The sequence below is a fragment of the Lynx canadensis genome, chromosome A1 (assembly GCF_007474595.2).
Source record: "Lynx canadensis isolate LIC74 chromosome A1, mLynCan4.pri.v2, whole genome shotgun sequence".
NCBI classification, from domain to species: Eukaryota; Metazoa; Chordata; class Mammalia; order Carnivora; family Felidae; genus Lynx; species Lynx canadensis.
The window spans coordinates 219255456-219265151 of record NC_044303.2 but is presented as its reverse complement, the minus strand read 5'-3'; the positions used below and the strand labels follow the sequence as shown (position 1 = coordinate 219265151).

Genomic DNA, 9696 nt, shown 5'->3' with positions numbered 1-9696 from the left:
ACATACTTAAAAGTAATGTCCTAAGGTGATGTGTTTTGGATCCTGACTTCCTTCTTTGACACATGACACATATCTACTTGTGGGGCTGTGCCAAGTTTTCATCTATTTCATAAAATTCACTTATCAAGGCAATTTTCAAACTTTTCTAAAAGGAAGCTCCAAGCACTTAATTAATTTGCTTTTTGATTATATTTTTCATTGCATTGCTCCCAGCCAAGAATTTTCTCTTTTGAGTTGCAAAAACAGTTTGGTCATATTCATTCATAATTTGCATTATTGGCTTTAAAATATTGCTCTGAGTGATATTTTCATTTAGTTATTGCTCAGGGTTTTCTCTCACAAGAGACAACAAAATGCAGACTCTTGAAACTTCAAAGTAATAAAATCCTTAATTTAAGTAAGTATCTTTAAAAAAAAAAAATCCCACTTTTTTTTTTTTACATTGGCTAATGAATAAATTGCAGTTCTGATAGCCTACCCAGAAGCAGAAGCATACTCTTTCAACTCTTGGTGATTTCCAGTTATTACGCATTTTTCTCATCATTTTATTGATTATAATATCACACATGAAAACATTTTAATCTCTGATCCTCATCTCAGTTTTTAAGAATAGAATTTTAAAGTATTATTTTTAAATAGAAAATGTCTGAAAATATAAAATGTATTAGAATGCATATATATAATATATTTTCCTCATATGGAACTCACTGAAAGACTATTTAAACTGCATGTATTTCTTTTATTTGTCATAAGTATGTGGGGCAATAATCAGCAGCCCCAATTAAATAGATAGGATTACAAAGTGACCAACTTCTATCTAAAGCCAAATGTGTTGAGCTTTGAGAACACTAAAAAACAAAACAAAACAAAACAAAATATATTACTTTCTACTTTCTCTACTTTAAACAACAAGCTGTAGCTGTACAGACCAGTGAATCGATCCTATCTTGTTCTGGTTCTAGTATGATAGTGTTCTTTGACCAGAGTGATCATCCTTCCAGATTCCAAAATAAGGCTTTTTTGAAAACTGTTATTTACTGGCCGCCTAATTAACTGGGCAGTGATAAAGAAGCTTAAGACCAACTAACACAGAAATGTGGATTGATGAACTTACTTGTCCTTTTATATGGCAAAATTTTTCAGAGGAAATGTATTTTAAATATTTGTTTACTTTGTTGAAAGAACTAAGAAATAAGCAATCACGCATTTGTGTGGTGCAGTATAAGATGATACTCAGCCACACAGCTCAGTTGTATTAATATCTTACCTTGACAACACAGTTTGAAAAAAAGTAGAGCTGAGAATCATTGAAGTACAGTTGTCTTTTTTGATGCCTAATTAAATTAAATAGGTTTTTTTTATTATAACTATGAAACTGAAATTTTTCTAGCATTTTTAATTGAATCATTACATTGATGATCACCTATCACATATATTTAATTGAAATTATGAGTCAGCAAACATAAAGATATTCCAATATATAAAATCTTCAAATTTGAATTAGTTATACTCAATTCTTAAATATTTCTTCATTCTGTGGATGTAAGTTTTATTTCAGGAATTACACCATTGCTTTAGTATAATGGATATGACTTCTTTATGACATTCACTTAACAATAGAAAGAGTGGTCTATAGAGACTCATTCTCCTCTACTCTCGTGTCTGTAACAGATGCTTTGCCTGGTTCCAAAAGTTAATTTCCCCTATATATACTTGACAAAGTTGAGAATGAGAATCTGGGGGAAAAATAATAAATTTAGGTCCTTTATCTTATAGAGGCTTATAATAACCTAATAATTTACTCAAAGTCATAAAAAATGCTGTATCAATTTGTAGACTTCACTCATGTATTACAAAATATTTAGGGGAACACTAAAATGATAACTGCTCCATAAGCACATGAGAAAAAAAATAGCTGACAAATAACATGACATACCATATTAATGTTTTAAACTGAATTTGTGGGGTGCCTGGGTGGCTCAGTCAGTTAAGCGTCCAACTTAGATTCAGGTCATGATCTCAAAGTTCGTGAGTTCAAGTCCCATTTTGGGCTCTGTGCTGATAGTTCAGAGCCTGGAGCCTGCTTTGGATTCTGTGTTTTCCTCTCTCTCTGCCTCTCCCACACTCATTCTGTCTTTCTCTCTCAAAAATAAACATTAAAAAAAATTAAACTGAAATTGCAAAATAGAGATAGCAATTGCTTCCAGATTCTAGATGCTGAGAGTTTTAGACATTATCAACCATTGATGCTTTAAACTCAGAGTCATCTAATTTACAACATGGTAAGAATTTTACAACAGCATTTAATACCTATACAATTCAGATATCACTACTATTAGATGTTGCAAATTGGCAAGGCACATGCTCTATATTGCCTAAATTGAGGTTTCATTTGGATAAGGAAATATTGGTGCACAAATGTGTGTGTTAATTAAATTTGTATCCAAATATGCAATACCACATAATATCCGAGATTCGTACTCTTCTCAAAAAAAAGAAAAAAAAAGGACAAATTTACACATGTTTACCCCTTTGCAACACTCTGGCAGAGCTGAATAATGGCCATCTATTAGCTAGATCACAGCACTTGATAGTTTCCTACTATCTACTCCTCCCCAATGATTTTTTGACATTCAGGCCCAGTGTCAGCCATTAATCACCAAGGTTTCCTTTTTGGCTTTTCTCATGAGGAGATAGTTTATGAAGGAAAAAGCACATTTTCTGTATCCATGACTCAATGAAAACCAGACATTACAAAAAATCAATCATCTTCCTAATCTTACCTATGGCTAGATTCTTTCATTTATATCACTATGCAAATTTCTGTACACATTTAAGTTTTGGGACTCTGTACTACCCTATTTCCAAGGTGAATATACATGATTCTTTATTACCTCCTGTGTTAGAAATCTGCCTCAACGTGCAGCCCACATCACTGAGGAACAGATACAGCTCTTAAAACTTTTCTCTCTCTTTCTCTTTTTTTCTTTAATATATTTTTTTCATTTGGGACCTATTTTTTATAACTTTATCACCAATTTACATTTAAGAGTGATCTGCTTGTTGCACAATAAAAGTTGGTGGAGTATATCCATGATGACAAACGTGATCAAAATGATACCAATCATTGATTTGCATTAAAGATCATTATACACTGTGAACTAAGACTTTAGAAAAATATTAAATAACTCCCTGTCATCTGCTTTAACATTCATGGTGTGTACTTCTAAATATATTAAAAAACCATAGCCTTCTTCACGTATAAAACATAGTTATTTAGATGTATATAAACCATGAGATTCTCTTATAATTATTAAAAAATCAGAACAAAAAACTCAGGAGGTACTTTTAAGTAAAATATATTCTGACATCCTACCTATATGAGATAGAATATTTTCAATAAATGTTATAATACATTATAAGCAAATATTATGCTTCCTCCTTATGCCTCTATTTAAAATTTAAGTTATAATTTATCTAAATAACCAAGGAATACAAGCTAACATTTTGGGTACATAGGCTAGCCATGAAACCAAACAGCACATATATGCAAATTAAAATAACATAATGTTTTATTTAAAAAAATACAACCTTAAGAAATATGCTTTATTAAATATCAATGGAAGATGTATAGGTGTTAAAAGAAACATAAATGTTAGGAAAATAAAATTAATTATGTTTGTGATATATAAAATTGTGATTAGGTAAAAACTCTCCTAATTCAAAATGTCTATTCAATCATTGGCCCATTTTTAATGGTTTATTTGGTATCTAATTATTAAGTTTGAACAGTTCTTTTTATACTCTGATTATGTTTCCTTTATCCGACCTGTTTTGTAAACATTTTCTCTCAATCTGTAGCTTATCTTCTCATTTTCATAATGTTGTCTTTTGAAGTACAGAGTTTTTAATTTTGAGAAGGTCCAATAGGTCATTATTTTTTCTTTCCCATTAAGAATCATACCTTTGGTGGTTCGTCTAAGAATTCTTTGCCTAACGCATAGCTATGGATATTTTGTCCCATGTGTTCTTTTTGTTTTGTTTCAAGTTTTTATTTAAATTCTAGTTAGTTAACATATAGTGTAGTATTTGTTTCAAGAGTAGAATTTAGTGACCCATCACTTACATACAACCCCCGGTACACATCACAAGTGCCCTTCTTAATACCCAGCACCCATTTAGCCCATCCCCCTCCAGCCTTTCCTCCAGAAACCCTCAGTTAGTTCTTTATAATTAGGAGACTCTTATGGTTTGCCTTCCTCTTTCTCTCTCCCTCTGTCTCTTTTTTTCTTCCTTCCCCTTTATCTGTTTTGTTTCTTAAATTCCACATATGAGTGATGCCATATGGTATTTGTCTTTCTCTGACTGACTTTAGACATTTTATACGTTTAGTTTTTGTATTTAGGTTTATGCATCTTTTGACTTAATTTTTATGTACAATATAAAGTGTCAAATTAATTTATTTTCCAAAGGGTTGCTCAATTACCTCAACACAATTTGAAGATAATGTTTCCTGATGACACCTATTACAGATTGATACAACCAAAAATGCAAAGGTTATTTCTTGACCCTCAATTCTGTTTGATTGATCTACATAACCAGTTTTTTCACCAAAGCTACACACTATCTTGATTACTGTATATTTATATAATTCCTATCAAATCCATATAAATGTTAGGTTTAATTTGACAATATTTACAAAAATGTCTGTTGAGATCTTGAAAAACAATGCATTTATAATATAAATTTGTACAGAATTGCTCCCTTGACAATGTTGGCTCTTCCAGTGCATACATATAGAATGGAAATTCTCCATTTACTGAATCATTCTTTAATATTTCTCAGCAATATTTTGTGGTTTTCAGGGTGCAAGTTTTTATTAAGTTTATTTATTTATTTTGAGAGAGATACAGAGAGTGCAAGAGGGAGAGGGGCATAGAGGGAGAGAGAGAATCCCAAGCAGGCTCCACGCTGTCAGCACAGAGCCTGATGCGGGGTTTCATTCCACCATCCTGGCTGGGATCATGATCTGAGCCAAAATCAACAGTTGGATGTTCAATCGACTGACCCACACCATTATTCTTGATAATGTAATTTTATGGAACAAATAAAGCAAAAATATATAAGCTTATATGTTGAAAAATTCTTATGGAGTATTTCGTGCTTATTTTGGTGTTTTGGTTGTTTTTCGTTAGGGAAAAAACTTTCAAACAACATATTTTTCAGAGTATATCTATGGCTTACATTTTAATTTTATTTTAATTTATTTTTATTTCAGTATATAGTTAACACACAGCATTACATAAGTTTCAGGTGTACAACTTCTCTATACATTATGCTATGCTCATCACAAGTATAGTCACCTACTGTCATCACACAGCACTATTCCAATATCACTAATTTCCTGTGCTGTACCCTTTATTCTTCTTATTATTTATTCCATAACTGGAAGGCTGTATCTCTCACTTCCCTTCACCATTTTACCCCTCCTCTCCATCCCCTTCCCTCTGGCAACCATCTGTGTTTTCTGTATTTATAGGGCTGATTCTGCTTTTGCTTGCTTATTTATTCCTTTTTTTTAAATATTCTACATATGAATGAAATAATGTGATTTTTTCATTCTCAGTCTGACTTATTTTACTTACCATAATATCTTCTAGGTCCATTTATGTGGTTGCTAATGGTAATATCTCATCTCTTTTTTATTACTGAACAATATTCCCATAGATAGATAATAGATAGATATAGATAGATATAGATATAGATGGATAGTAGATAGATAGATACATATAGATGATATAGATATAGGTTTAGATATATAGAAATAGATATAGATTTGGATGATACAGATATAGATAGATGATAGATATGTAGATATGGATGATAGATATATAGATATAGATGATATAGATATAGATATAGATATAGATATAGATATTGATATTTATATAGACATAGATATAGATGATATAGATATAGATAAAGATAGGGGCACGTGGGTGGCTCAGCCCATTGAGTGTCTAACCGGCTGGGATCATGATCTCGCGGTTTGTGAGTTCAAGCCCTACATAGGGCTCTGGGCTGATGGTTCAGAGTCTGGGGTCTATTTCAGACTCTGTGTCTCCCTCTCTCTGCTCCTCCCTTCCCCCCTTCTCAAAAATAAATAAACATTAAAAAATTTATATATATATATATATGTGTGTGTGTGTGTGTGTGTGTGTGTGTGTGTATAATATATAATATATACACCACATGTCCTTTACCATTTATCTATGGACACGTGGGTTACTTTCATACCTTGGCTATTGTAAATAATGATGCAATAAACATAAGTGTGAATATATCTTTTCAAATAAGTGTTTTAATTTTCTTTGGATAAATACACAGCAATAGAATTACTTGAATTATTGAGGAATCTCTATATTGTCTTCCACAGCAGCTGCATCAATTTGCATTTCCACCAAGAGTGCATAAGTGTACCTTTTTCTCCATATCCTTTCCAACTGTTATTATTTATTATTAATCTTTTTGGTTTTAGGCATTCTGATAGGTATAAGGTGATAAATATTTTTGGTTTTGATTTGCATTTCCTGATGTTGAGCATCTTTTCATGGTATGTTGTCCATCTGTAGGTCTTTTTTGAAAAATCAAAGTCTGTTCAAGTCCTCTGTCCTTATTTTATTTTTATTTATTTTTAATTTTTTTGAATTATGCAATTCTTTATTAGTCAAGAAGATAATTTTGATTAAGAACATGTTCCTGTTTAAACAATATTCCTTCATTTTAATTGACTTTTTTTTTTTCAAGAGATTTACAGTGGTTTCTGATATGGTATCTGGTAATCTGTAACAACACATTGTGCTAGGAGCTTACTAGTCAGGTTTGAAAGAGCAAAGAGTTTATCTTGCACATCATCTACAATCCATCAGGAGTGACTGCCTTCAGTTCTGCAATGATAAGGAGCCTGAGCCCATATCCAGGAAGACTCAGTAGAGAAAGAAGGCTGTGACTGATTAGCTACATCTACCATAGGGAAGGGAAGGGTTACCCAGGACTAGTCTAAGATAAGCCTAAAATGAATAGCTCCTGTTTTGTGCAGTGGATCATATTTGAGTAAAATCAAAGAGTAGCAAAATAGACATTAGTCTTTAAAATGTTCTTTCAAACTATGTCAGACTAAAAACATTAAACTTAAGTGTTATTATAATTAAATCATTCATATGATGTTTTTTACTCAAGGATTATATGCATATACATTAAAAATAAAAGACTATTATTATTTTAAGCTATGTTACCATTATATAAATCTTATTTAAATATAAGATAATTATAGTAGTAATGATCCATATGTGACTAGAGCAGAAGTTTCAGAATTCCAGATGTCATTGAAGAAGTTAGTTTCTGGTATGTACTTACTTTTGGTTTTACTGATGCACAAACTTAAACTGAATTCTTATCCACATAACAACCAGTGAATGTGTAATCTAAGATTGTGAAATGAAGCTTTAAATATGCTGTGCCTTCAATGCAAATATGGTCAAATGGCTGCTTCTCATGATTCTTGGCTCCCAAAGTTACAGTTCCAGAAACACTAATTTCCATTGATTTGGGGAACTTGTGTTCAATAATCCACATCAATAAGCTTTTCTTTCAAAACACTTCAAGCTGGCCAAAACCAACTTTGCATTTCACATGTGTGATTGGAATTCTATTATGATAAGGTATAGGAGCTGTACAGAATTCAAAATTATTTTTCACACTTTCGTGAAGTTTTAAAATTAATTGCTATTTTTACTTGTACTTCGTCCTATTTCATTTGATAAAAACCCAAAACTGGTGGGACAGGGACTTGTGAGTATAGTAGCATAAGCTGAATGACTCTAAAAGAGGAGTGAATGGAAATTTGTAAGGTCCACTAAGTACAGAATCATCCATTGCATCAATGCTAGTAGAAGAATGGCAGAGTCCAGAGAAGTCACACAAGGATGAACTAGAATAATCTGAAGTGGAGATCCATTGGTGGAAAGACCCAAGCTGATGGTAACATTTGGCATGATTTCTTCTAAAAAATTTTTAACGTTTGTGTTTTTATTTTGAGAAAGAGCATGTGTGCCTGAAAACAGGGGAGGAACAGAGAGAGAGAGGGAGAGAGAGAATCCTAAGCAGGCTCCACACTGTCAGAGCAGAGCCCAACATGGAGCTTGATTCCACAGCTGACTGTGACATTGTGACCTGAGCCAATCAGTCACTTCACTGGGTTACCCAGGAGGCCCTTGCGTGATTCCTTCTAAATGACACTTATAAGTGATAGTTCCAACGACTTGCCTTGTATCTGCTATATCTTGTTTATCATAATGCAAGGATTTTACCTTTTCAGTGATAGAAACTTGAGGTTTTCCTTTGTATGTTCTAACTTTCCAGGATGGATGTTTTTGTGGATGTGTCACAGAAGCAAAATTAATACTATCCAATGAATTCTTTAAGTTGGCATCTAACTAAATTCCAAATGGACAAGCTTATAGAAGTAAATCCAGCAGTTGTTTCAATTCTGTATTTAGCTCTGTGTCCTTTTTTTGACCCATGTAAAGAAAATCCTTTGCCCCCAAAATAAGTTCAAATCTTGTGAAATTACAATAATTTTGAGGGGATAAAGTTTGTCCAACTAGTGGACGAAAGCACATGTCATGTTATTCTTCAGAAAAGCAGCAACTTGCAAAAGTTCTCCACCTCCTACTAGGAGACCCTAGACAGATGTTTTATAATGTGTGAACAGCTATCATAAGTCTCTATGAAGTCCTTATCATTCAATAATGTAAGTTCGAAGAGTAGTGCTTTAAGAAAGGTTACCATCTTCAGAATAGGCATATAATGTGCTCCAGTGAGGACTTTGGCTCATTTTCCAGCAGTTGGATACCATACAGAGAATCTCAGGGTGCTGCAAAGCCAAATTATCAGTTCATGACTTATAAGCCACATTGTCCACTGGGCCATGATAAGCCACTATAGCATCAGCTCATCCTAGAGGTCGCCATGGAAAAAGGGCACAGAGACTGGCCTTTTCAGATGGACTATTTTCAGAAGACCTGAGGTTCGCTCAATCTGGGCCACTTTCTTCCCCACCACAAACAGTCTGGCTCAGCAGAGACATTAGCTATGTCAGGTTAAGTGACTAAAACCTCTGAAACCCTCTTGTCAACACATGCCACAAAAGTTCAGTGAATCCTTATCTAGAATCTCGGTTCCTCCCAAGCAACCCCAGTAGTTTCTTCCTTTACAGTCTACTTCCTGGATGGTGGCCCATAAGGATAATGGTTCCTCACTCACAGGAGCTAGAAGCCTCTCTGCAGTTTGCCTGCTGCTGGCTTCCCTCCAGTTCCTCCTGGTAGCCAATCATCATGCACCTCCATGTCCACACTTAACTTTTTTAATTGGATTGTTTGTTTTTATGATGTTGAGTTCTATAAGTTTTTTATATATTTTGGATATTAATACCTTACCAGATATATCATTTGCAAGTATCTTCTCCCATTCAGTAGGTTGCTTGTTTGTATTGTTGGTGGTTTCCTTCACAGAGCAAAGGCTTATTATTTTCATGTAATCCTAATAGTTTATTTTTGCTTTGATTTCCCTTCACCCAAAGGACATATCTAGAAAAATATTGCTATTTTTATCTGAGAAATTTCTTTCTGTATTCTT

General features: G+C 33.2%; 1 pseudogene; it reads right to left on the bottom strand.

The window, feature by feature from the left end:
• Positions 1-7327: 7327 nt before the first annotated feature.
• On the bottom strand, positions 7328-8991 carry LOC115508372 (annotated as a pseudogene).
• Positions 8992-9696: the final 705 nt, after the last annotated feature.